The sequence below is a fragment of the Halyomorpha halys genome, unplaced genomic scaffold (assembly GCF_000696795.3).
Source record: "Halyomorpha halys isolate HHAL.00 unplaced genomic scaffold, Hhal_1.1 Scaffold27.1, whole genome shotgun sequence".
NCBI lineage: Eukaryota > Metazoa > Arthropoda > Insecta > Hemiptera > Pentatomidae > Halyomorpha > Halyomorpha halys.
The window spans coordinates 1,081,859-1,093,922 of NW_027115109.1; the positions used below are offsets into that span (position 1 = coordinate 1,081,859).

Below are 12,064 nucleotides of genomic sequence, written 5' to 3' on the forward strand. Positions count from 1 at the left end.
TAATATTCAGTTATTGACTTATATACATATCACTAGTATATATCGACTTCAAACCTGACAGATGGCAATATTTAATAAATACATTTTTAATCTAAATATGCTATGTTTATCATATATCCCATAGTTCACGGTTTTCCTCTGTCAGTTCTATACACCTTTTAAATCCCATGTTAACCTTAGAATTCCAGCTATTGTGTTTCAATTTGCTGGATGAAGCCCTGTGGAATGATTGTTTATGCTGCCGCCAGTCCATCTGGTTTTTGGCCTCACACGTGGCCTCTTGCCTACCCATCTTAACCTCCTTGCCTCAAAGCGTGAGGTACTGACTTGCAAGTTATCTGATGTAACTTCTTCGTATTCTTGACCATTCATAACATTTCTCTTTGTTGTTGAAGTGTTGGACGTGACGTGTTACTCGATACCGTTGTTTGTGTGCCTTGTGTAGTCAATTCCTGTATTATTATTTTTCTTTTTCCAAAATGAATATAATTTTATTTCCACGATCACGGTTCTATATGTGTATTTTAAATACCCAGTTATTCTAATGAGTTGTTTAAAACAATTTTTTAATCATTTCCAACAATTAAGGTAACTTCCAGAGATTTTTTTTAGAATGTTAACGATAGGAACACATCTTTGAGTAATTAAGTATAATATTCAACGAAGGGACTAGGTATGAATTAATATTCTTTCTTATATAAATAGTTTTATTACATTTTGCTAAATGAAACATGCACCATTTTCGATTAATATCTGCGTAACAGTAAAATATACCTATAATTCGATATTAATATAATTAGTCATATCCCAAGTAAATATGATCATTACTCAATGTTTAAAATATCTAAGGCATGGTTCACATCTATTAATTTATTAATCTTTATATATTAATTATATATATTACTATATTAGAATATAGCATTATAATTCATTACTATCAATGTTCCATCATAATCTTCTTCATATGGTTTACAGTTCAAGTATAAAAATTTCAATTTTCAACATAAGTAAAAAAAAAAATAATAATTTTGTTTATAATTGAAGTATTTTATAGTTTAGTATTGAAGTATTATAGTTTTCTCGGTCCATCATCCTTAGTACATTTTGAGAACATCTCAAAATTGATGTATATATTTAATGTTACTGCAAACAATGGCTGACAGTAGTTTTAAAATTCAGAAACTTATAAAGTGAATTGTGGACCAGTTAAACAAACAGTTATGTTATCGTTAGTTTTTCTCGCTTATTTGATGGAATACGAAAAATAAAGAATTTTAGTTCGAGCTAGGTTTCATACTGACATCTAAAAAACAAAGATTCCAAATGATCATTATATTATCTCGAAATTTGCCCAAACCAGATTTGAGATTTGTAAAAAATATACCTCCGAAAATTATTTTTAATAGCCTTAGTTAAATATTAATAAATTTACCCGTACCTTCCATTCTCACTACCCCAATTTTGGGGCGAAGGTGATACCCCTCCAAAAGTTGATTTTGAGTTGACATTTCGGAAACATATTTTGCTTTGAGTAATACAGTATTGCACTGAGTTTCAATTAAAAATAAAATTTTTAAAATGCTGACATCAAATTGGTGAAGTAACGAATGCGAATTTTCAGAATTCATTAGTTTTATTGATTTACAAAAGAACTGTTACAAAATATTTATATTAGTCTTATAAACAATAATATAAAGTAAAAAGGCTTAGAGATGAATACAAAGTTAAAAATAAAACAAATTGATTTTTGATCACTAAAAAAGTATAGTGGTGGCGATGATATAAACCATTCAAATAGCTTTCTTATATCGAAATTTTTAAATCAAAAATTAGAAAAGATCAGATAATTTCATATTAAAAGCTAATTTCAAAAGAAGCTATGTCAATAGATAGTATTCTGTTATGTTCAGCGTTCTGCTATTGTTAAATTATTTATTGAATTAAGATGCTAACCTCGACTACTAGGTTACTGATAAGAAGAATACTAGTAAGAATCAGCATAATAATTTTTTTTGTTTTTTGTTTTCATTTTTTTTTTAATCACAAATTAATTCCATCGTCCTAAGCTAACAAGTTGCGGTGAAAAATTGTAGTATTTTCCAATTATCAAATAAATGTAACTTTCAAAAAGCAATTTTAACTGATATTTAAAATTAACAATCCAAATTCCCCGTTTAAAGAGGTAAAGATTTATGGAATATTTTAATCACGTAAGTTAATCTAAGTTCCACGGTTATTAATTGGAATCACAGTCGAACAATAGACAAAAACCTGAATTATATATATATATATTTTATTGAATTTTCAACGCTTTAGTTACACTATAAAACTATCAGAGGAATTAGTACAAAACCAATAAATGGTATTTATATTTTTATCAACAAACACAATTGTAATCTGATGAATGATGTAGCAGTGCTTCTTTTAAGCAATCCGAAGGTAATAATATTAATATTATTCATTTTTACTTGCACTTACCGATGTATAGAATACATAACGGAAAGTATCGTGATCGTGTAAAATTTTGAATTCGAGATTTCAACGCAAATACATGTTTTGAGTTCCCTTGAGTCCAAAACAAAACATAGTCCCGAAAATTTTCCTGTTGTTCTGTGCGTGTTTGTGAACAGTACAGTTAAAAAAACTAAAAGTCGTAAGAAACTGAAATTATATATTTTAGGCGTGTATACATGACAGCAACATTCTCGCTAAAATCGACTAAATAGAATCGATTTTTCACATTTTTTTTTCTGTTTGAAAACGACTCGAACGATTTTTATTTAAGTCGCCATGTCAGTGCAGAATTGAATGTTTTTTGGTGCCAGCTTGGCCTCATGCACATTGAAATAGTCTGACAGAGCTTAAATTACGAATTTTTTTAAAAATCTTCTCTTAAAGTACTTTAAATTTTGTTATTTGAAAAAAAAAATAAACAGTTCTCATTGTTAGCAATAACAAATAACGAATAAGCACAAAATAATAAAGAACTTTATGAATACCTACAGGAGACAAAAAAAGGGAAATATTCGATTCGGACGGGAAAAACCGAGATCAGCCGAACATTCCCGATTGGATAACGACTTCGTTTAACTGCTGTTATCGGATATATATCAATATGTTGCACTAAATTTGTATTCGTTAATCCCATCTCAAGAAACTAAAACAAGAATATTGTAACAGAAAAATAATTATTATTTTTTTAAAACCACATATAAATAGCTAGAGCCCTCCAATCCACACAATATTTTGAGTAATAATCCACACAACACCAATTTTCAAACTACTAATAATTAATTATGGCAAATTGCATAATTAATATCTATTCTGATTCATTGTTCATCATGCCTGGCGAAATTAAGGTTTATTTTGTTGCAAAAAAAATAATCTCTGTATTATTTAGTTTATTCCTAATTCACTCTGCATTTTACGAATAATATAGTTACCGATAATAATATAGTTATCAATAATAATATAGTTACCGATAACAAGAAATAGCTACCGACAATAATATAGCTACGAATAATTTTACAAAATAAAGAAAAAAAGGTTTAAATAATCGATAAATAACTTTCTCTTTCTTTTGCAAGATTTTACTATATTTATTCTTTAACTACAACTTGAAGAGCAAAAAATCAGGAAGTTCCCTAATGGGTCAATTAACTCTGGTAAGAAGATTTAAAAGTAAAAGGGAAAAAAGAAGTCATTGAAACTGAAGGGGTTTAAAGGAAATCTCCTTTAATAATTAATAAAAGAGGTAGAGAACTGAAAACTTCACGATTAAAAATTATTTCACCGCGTTCCAGTATATCTCAGGGTAGATTCGTTAACAGGGATTAGAACTTAGTATGTGTGTGTGTGTGTGTGTGTGTGTGTGTGTGTGTGTGTGTATGTATATATGTGTCATTTATATGACATATACAAATGATATATACAAAAAGTAGTTAGATATATATATATTAAACCATTTTGTAGTTTCTAATTATCTTGTATTAGTTGACGGTTTTTAGATTGTTAATTGACATAATTTCTGGTCTGCATTTATGGGATCTGATGTTTTCCAGTACTTATACCTCAATTGGTGGCATATCGTTGATTGGTTTATTATTTACAGCTGTTAAAGCCAGTTATTTCATCCTCTATATCATTAAAACTACCAACGACACTAGAAAACCTAATAGTACAAGAGCCCAAGAGGAGAAAAAAGGCAGTTATTTCACCTCAATTTTTTTTTACGTTAATGAAAACTATGTATAATTACTAGTAAAAATTTATGAGTCTTCCAAGTATACGTAGGGGGAATAAAAAATGGTGGCTGTTTCAAAGCATTAAAAATAATTAATTTTTCATTCAAAGCTCTTCTTTAAATAACGGTCTTTTAGATTTTCTAGTGGTGTTGGTAGTTTTTAAGATATAGAGCTCCGAATGAAAAATTAATGTTTTTTTTTTTAAGGTTTTGAAACAGCCGCCATTTTTTATCCCCCCTACATATACTTGGCAGACTCATCAGTTTTGACTTGTTATACATAGTTTCCATTGAAGTAATCAAATATTGGGGTGAAATAACTCCCTTTTTTTCTTCCTGGCTCTTGTACTATAAGTAGACATAATTTAAAATAGAGTAAATTTGGTAAAATATTAGACCTAATAGAGCTATTTACGTTCTATAGTTCTCCAGATATATCTTTTTAAAAAACAACATTTCATAAAAATGAATGATTAGTAGTTAGTGAATTTATTTTGAAATATCTTTATCTCACATTTTTCGTAAAAATCGACTTAAAAAGGTTTTTAGAATTTTCTCAAAAACGGCTCGAAAGATTTTGATTATACACAGTAAATCAATGTAAAAGTTAGCTAGGTCCTTATGCCATATTAAAATATTCTAAGATTTTGGATTTATAAAAAAAAAAAAATCTTTAAAGTACCCTTAATTTTTTATATTAGGAATAAATAACTTGTTCTCATTGTTAGCAATAATAAAAAAATTATTGTATTTTCGGTATTTTTATATTTTCCCCAAGAAAACGAATTTTTATTGTAAATAAAGTTGTGTTGTTTTATAAAACATTTTGATCAGTTGAAAAAAATTACGAAGCTAAAATGTTTCTGATGTTTATCTAAAAAATCGTTCTTATCGCCATGTTAGGGGAAAATGTTGAAAAAGATCATCCATCGTACGCTTATCGATTCCCACTTTTCTAATTATAATCGTAACGAGATTGTTCAGTTAGGAGAGCCCCCTGATTCAGTTATATGGGGCACAGTACTTGAGTAAATCGAATCCTCACACGTTTAGCTCTACTTAACTACTTACTACATAGCTAAGTTACTGGCCTGCTAACTTGACTAAAGTATTAATATATTCACAAAAAAAATATACGTATTCATGACTAATTATAAATAATAAAGTGCCGATTTTAATTTCTCTTTGGGGGAGCTTTATAGTTCCCGGTACACGGATTCGAAGCCGGCAGTAGCAGATAATTATTTATTGAGTTATAGCAGCTGTGAGTCGACCCTGTGGGTTCAGGAGGCCTCCTAGGGGTCACCTTGTATAGCCGTTGTTCGAAATTAGTAATTCCTTACAAAGTACTGAACCCTCGATAGGTTGTAGCGATACAGATTTTAATTTTAATTAATTCTACCAATTAACTTTTAACTGGTTTATATATTCCAGAGAGGGGATGCTCGAAAGGGTGCTCTCGACCATGAAATTGGTAAGACTATCAAATTGTCTGCTCGGAAATCATTTAATTGGTACCAAATGTCTTATATTCTTATAAATAAATTAAACGTCCATAAATTATCGCTTTTTTTTTTTTTTTAATACAATAGGACAAAAGGTTCAGGTATTGTTAAACAGCATTGTATTTTAATTTCTTTTTAACTTTTTTTTATACGTGATATTTATTTTTAGTGGTATAATTATGAACCCTCAGATCCTCTGATATTGTATTTATGTATTGTAAGATTTTTCCGAACATCCAGAAATGAAAATTTTGGCAAATTTCATCAAAACTACTAACCTAACGAAAATACTTATTTTAAGCTACTTTATATTACATTTAAAAAGCTTCAATTTGAGCTCTAATAGTAAAATTCTTAATTAGTTTTATTGTATAAGTCAATTAGCCTAATTTCAAACGGTGTTTATTCGAAAAAGCGATTTAAAAATATGAAATGATAGGGTCTAAAGTAAAAATATATTTAATATCTCAATATTCCTTTTTCCCGAGGAAGGTTTTTTTTTTTTTTTTTCTTTTCTTTTCTTTTCTTCTCATAATAAGCTTATTTCTTGAATTCGTTTTCATTTGGTACTATTTTTTTTTTTTTTTTCATTCATACTGAAATTGATCTCTGTACAGATGAGCAATGGCGTTGTAGTTCTCCTGCTCAAGCCTCATCACAATCCTCTTCTTTTTTTTCCCGCCAAGCTCCGTTTGACGTAGCTTTTCCCCTGCCCGTGTGTCACGGACTGGAGTGTAGGGGGGTGGCCTTGGGGCGGGATCGATGTGGCCCAGTAACTAAGTCACGTCTTTACCTTCAACCTTCAACGTCCTTCTGCTTCTGCTAGGGCCATCATTGGACTAGCAGAAATTGGAACGGCTTGTTTCCTCCACTTCCAAGAACCCTCTTGAGAAATTCTCAAAAGAGGGGACTGTTCCGTTTCTGAAATAGTGGTCTTAATATTCGATTACGACCCATAGATTGATCTTTGAGGAGCTCGAAGTGTGAAATAACGTCTGGAACAACAAAAAAAAATCTTCAATAACTGGATGAATAGTAATATTCTAATTCATATCTTCTGAGTGTCCGATCGATTTTTGATTTCTGTGTGATTTTTTTTGTCTGGGATGATTCGTTTTATTCCAGTTCCATTATGAGGAAAAAATATTAAATTAACTTGCGCAATTGGCTCGAAATCTAGTCTCAACTGCGGATCGATCTAAAAGATCATTTAATTATTGCTAGCTTGGTGGTTTCATTCTTGAGGCCATGACCTTCATCTTGAGTTATTTATCTTTACTATGAATAAATTAGTGATTTTCTATTAACTGTAATAATTAAGTCGTTTTAGTTAAATTTATTTTATTTTATTTATTATAACGAACCTCCCTCATTTCCAACCCTTAAATTATTTGCAAATAGAAATAACCGAGGCTAAAAATAAGGTTAAAAAAGTTATTAAACTTTGTTTTTGAATTAGTTTGAAAAATATAATATAAAAAATAATTTTTAACTTTAGACCCCCAGAGAGCGACGGTACTATATCACTTTTGAAATATTTGCTTAAAACTGGAAGAGGAGACTTTAAGATAGTTTAATCTAGCAATATTTATAAAGGCCTTAAATTAAAAAAGGGCGTGAAGAATTTAAATTTTTTAAGTAATGTATATTTTTTATTTATGAATTTTAAGTTTAATGTTAATTAATATATTCCAGATAAAAGGCCTCAAGTAAAAATTTCAACTAACACTTCCATAGAGTTGTATTTATAATATCAAATAATTTTAATAAGATGACGTGTAAAGAAGAGAAAGAGTTTAAAATGGCCCAATTGTCACAAAAATATGTATGTGTAAAATAGAATTTTTGCAAAAAAAAAATTTTTGAAGTAATTCAAAGAATATCTGTTTTTGTTCTTTTTTTCAAGAAGATGGGCAGGGAGGTGTTTAAGATTAAATCTTTTTTAAATATTGATGACCTTAAATCAATAAAAGAAAAATTAATTAAAAATTTTCAAAAGAAAGACAGTCCAATCCCTCAAAACAATAGTTAAAGGCTAGATGATAAAATGATTTGTATAATTACTAGTGTTACCATTAAAAGTTTTAAATATACTTACCAAAAAAAACAAAATTATTTTTCTTTAAAGTGGTTGTAGCTTTGTTCCCCTTTGATTAGTTGTGTATTTAGCTCTGTAAATATTTTTGAGACGGCCATATTCACATGACAAAAAGTCACAATTGTTACCTTTTTTTTTGGTTTTGGATTTGTAGGTTCGAGTTAGGTGACTTGAGTTATATTATCACGAAAATAAAAGAAAAAAATCTATGAATACTGCTATCGAAAATAGTTCGAACTTATAGTTTATACGAAAAAAATAAAGTACTTTTAGTAAGTTGTATAGTAATTATTATTTAATTTTGATCGAATGATTAGGAATAAAGGAGCTCAAGAAAAGAAGGGATGTTTTTATGGATTTGTACAGAAAGAAACCATTAAATTATTTCCAAAGAATGAACCCTATAAAGCAATTTATGAATCTTGGTATGAATGAAGTCAGTATAATTTTAATTTAAAATTTTCAACAGAGAGCGAGTCATGAATGAAAGCATCGTACTTAAAACTGAATTTTATTATAATTTATTCTTTAAACAAAATTTCAATAATAGAAAGGAAAAATACTGACCCTAAACAAAAAAATTAAGGGATTTCAAAATTAAAAACCTGTTTAGATATTTTTAAGGTTTTTATGTTTTCCCATTTGCCAGTTATAACAATAATAATATCATATATTGTTTATTTTACATTATGTCAATATTATTAAGGTTATAGTTCATGGAAGTATTAAAAGCTTAGTGAGACTTATAAAAATACCTTGATATTCAAGAGGCTATAATAATTATATTAATGTATGTTCATCTTGAGTGTTTAATTTTTAAAATCAGATTTTGTGGAAATAAATCAATTTAATAAAATAAATTTTAAAGAAATAAATTTTTCCTTCAGTAGTACTTGATGTGTGAATTATAAAACTTAATGACTCCTCTAGGCACTTCAGATATACCATGCCGCATTACAAACTGTCCGTTAATCAAATAACATCAAAAATACTGAAGGATAGGAGTCCACTGATCTAAAAGTTTACGAACAGAGAGTTTGAAACTACCAGTTCGTAACACGTTAACAAGCGTTCTGCAGATTGTTGTTTAAAAGTTTAATGTTTAAAATTAATTTGAGATCTAAGCTCAAAATGTTGGTATGTATTCGCATATTAAAAATAAAAAAGTCAACATTGAAGTACTAAAACCTTATCAAAGTATTAACACTTATATCAAAAACATATTACTAAGAACTATAGAAAAATTACTTTAGGTGCTCGACTTATAAAAATAAGTTTATAATGACTGAAACCTATCTCATCTATTGTTAACACTTATTTAAAAATAAAATAAGTAAAAACGTATTACTATAATTTATAAAACCAATATTTTTCAGGTATTTGTGATGAGTTTTTTTTTTTAATCTTATTAAAAAAAAATATCAGTTTTCTAAAAAACATAAAAATATAGAGCCTTTTTGCTTTTAAAACACCAATATTTCGATGTTTTTTTTTCAAGAGCCTATAACCGACATCCGCTTCACAAGGACGAATATTAAAACTGCAGTTCTACTCTAACAATAAGTAAAGTGCACTTGATTCATTGCCTGTATGAGTAGATATAAATTAAATTAAATAAACACTTTTAATATGTACTTTAACTGTACGAAAGTTCTGTGTAATAATCGGCAATGGTATATTTTTTTTTAACTTGAAGTTGTCTATAGAAAACATTTATAAATGTACGCCTTCTTTCTTTTCTAACGACTTCTCTTTCTTCTGAACTATTTATAAAATTAAATTTTTGTAGTATATAGATGTATTGCAATTCAATTGTTGTAGCATAAAGAGTTTTGAGTCAAAAGTGCAATCAATGACAAAGTGTTTAATATTAGGTTGTTTTTCGTTGATTTTTGAGCAAAGAAATTAAACAAAAACTGTATTTCACTTTTTGTCATCAGATTATCTCATTTATTGGTATATTTAATTAAGTTATGAATTTAAACGACTAAATAAATCTTTTCATACCTCCTTTCCTTAAACATTCAGAATGAAACAATCAGAATGAATTATCTCTAAAACCAATAAGATTTTTTAAAAAATACTCATTTGTTTTTAACTGTTTGTAAAAAAAATCGGTTTATCATTTTCTGTAAGCGTTGAAAAATACGTGTGTTGATTTTAATCAAAATAAGTATATCATAAATAGTTTAAAGACAAAAAAAATATATTATTAGTAAACATTTTTGTAATTAAATTCTTAATTGAATAATGTTCTTGAAGTCTGCTTTAAAAAAAATCTTACAATTTACTTTTTTGGATTCCAAGATCAAATCCTTGCAAATATCAATATACAGTATAATATAAATTTATATAATTTATTGAACGTCATTGGTTTCTCATATTTATATGTATATCTAACCTTTACGGTTTTACTCTTTTTAGTTTCATTATATCTCTTTATTGAGTGTGAATTTATTTTCAATATTCAGTTCATACTATTCATATATTTTTAATTTTCTTTGGTCTATTTCTCTATCATTTTATGATGTTCATGTTTATTGTTTTTCCTTTTTTAGCCCTATGGTATGCAAAATGGGCCTTAAATAAATGTTTTTTTCTTAATATCAGTCATCACCCTGACCATCTTCCTAATAATTAATACAGTAAATTATTCATTATAAATAAACTGGAAAAAAGCTCGTAAGTCTAAACATTTACGAACCGTTGTATTGATATTCTGACTAGATTATCTTTTCATATTACTTTATCTATCTTATCTAATCAACTACTAAATTGCATTTTTTTTACCCCAGAAGAGTTTTTATGCACTTTTTATTTTAAAAAATATGAATTAGCCTTACGGGAATAGTGCTTCCTATGTTGAACGAACACGAATTCAATTCTTTCCGGGCTAACTAAATTTGCTCTTGACTGAAATTAAAGGATTTCATCAGGGGAGAACCGTGCTGTATCAGATGTTTTTCGATATCTGCTAGAGATGGAATTCGAGAGAATTAGACACTTTTTAGTTACTATTCCCTCTTAAAACTAATCTAATTATGGTAATAATCAGAGTGAGGACTGGAAGAAAGTTGGAGGGGGGTGGGGGTTAACTACCCTACCTCCTCCTGAGTAATTACCTGTACTGGCGCCACCTCCTACATGTATTTTGTTTGTTTTTTTCTAAAAGTTTCGTTTAAGTGTATTATTTTCAGATTTGCTGATTTCTGAAAATCAGAACAACATTACGGGACTTCAAGATTTAATCGAAACTGATAAAATTATTATTTAACGTATCAAATTTGAGGATTTATAAGCCAGTCGTATTTTATAAATTTTATTTATTGGGAAAAATATCTTTTACCTTATTGTTACATTAAATTCTTTTGATGCTTCAAATATTTTTTTTTTACTCTAGCTAATATTGAAAGTAATTAGTTCGTAGCAGAGTGAAAACTAGTTAACATGCAAGTTTTTTTATTTTTCCGTAGATTTTCTTTTAGAACCACATCTCGATGCTACCATTTGTGTTGTCCCTTTTAATCGATGGACAGGAATTTGGTACGTTCGGAAGCGTATTGGCAACACCTCTTTTCAACTAATACTGATGTAGTATTTTTGACTGAATGTGTGTAAAGTAGTATATGAATGGTTTGATTTATTGATTGAAGGTGGAACGGTGAGGTTAGCCGGTGACCTTGGTGATTTGTGTTGTTGCCATGGCCGCGCAACGCCCTACGTGCCTCCCAAGTGCACCATCATTTGATCCTTATCTCCAGAAAATCACTTCTCCACGGTCCCGGTGGAATTAAACAATGTCCGTCCTAATGTTCATCGAATTTGTCAAAGCTTTAACTAATATATAGCATCTTTGATAAGTTGATATATTACGTATCTTCATAATTGCGAAAAGTTCTTTTTTATAAAAATTAGTTGCAAATATTCTTTTTTGAAATATATATTAATATATAACGCATCAATGAAAATATCTGATGTTCTCAAACATATTATTTTTTTTTCATCGTTTTTACGATCACTTTTGGAGCCCACTTAACCTCCCCTCTCCTTTAAAAACTAATTGTTGCTATTAATGAGGTGCTTAATCAGGTGGTCAGAATACTTTTACCCAAAATATAGGTTCGTGAATCCGGAATCTCCTATTGCCTGCCCCTGTGGCCCTTCAAAGGATATGCTATGGGACTACTTTTTTTTATTATTATTATTATTAAATAATAA

At 28.7% G+C, this 12,064-nt stretch overlaps 1 protein-coding gene across 5 annotated transcripts in view; it reads left to right on the forward strand.

The window, feature by feature from the left end:
* Mef2 (myocyte enhancer factor 2) overlaps positions 1–12,064 on the forward strand; it is a 364,222-nt gene that overhangs the window by 340,054 nt on the left and 12,104 nt on the right. The window lies entirely within an intron of this gene.